Here is a 533-nt window from a genome sequence, read left to right on the forward strand (position 1 = left end):
GGTGTTGGCAAGGAACAATCCTCACTTTTACAACTTCCAACACCAAAGAACAACTAATGAGTTAACTAAACTGAGGCATGATCAGGCTAATGGCTGTGCTGAGGGGCTAAATCCAGCTGACATTAAGTGTGAGGGAGAAGGTAAGTGTGGAAGATGTGAATAGACACAATGTAAATGCCTGAAAGAAAGTGAGGAGCAGTGGGAGAAATGAGGAACAATCCTCACTTTTACAACTTCCAACACCAAAGAACAACTAATGAGTTAACTAAACTGAGGCATGATCAGGCTAATGGCTGTGCTGAGGGGCTAAATCCAGCTGACATTAAGTGTGAGGGAGAAGGTAAGTGTGGAAGATGTGAATAGACACAATGTAAATGCCTGAAAGAAAGTGAGGAGCAGTGGGAGAAATGGAGCTGTGTACAGCTCTTACATGGAGGCTGGGAGTTCCTGGGCAAGAGCTTCCTTGGAGGAGGCTGGGTGGTTCTGCCAGTGAAAATCAAAAAGGAGGGACACATGAATAGATGCAAAAAGAG

At 44.7% G+C, this 533-nt stretch overlaps 1 protein-coding gene across 1 annotated transcript in view; it reads left to right on the top strand.

Moving 5' to 3' along the window:
- The window catches only part of XPR1 (xenotropic and polytropic retrovirus receptor 1), a gene marked incomplete at its 5' end in the record, with an annotated part of 112,459 nt that overhangs the window by 92,890 nt on the left and 19,036 nt on the right, over positions 1 to 533 (top strand). The gene's annotated exons all lie outside the window — the stretch shown is intronic.

Source organism: Acanthisitta chloris, unplaced genomic scaffold (assembly GCF_000695815.1).
Source record: "Acanthisitta chloris isolate BGI_N310 unplaced genomic scaffold, ASM69581v1 scaffold6666, whole genome shotgun sequence".
NCBI classification, from domain to species: Eukaryota; Metazoa; Chordata; class Aves; order Passeriformes; family Acanthisittidae; genus Acanthisitta; species Acanthisitta chloris.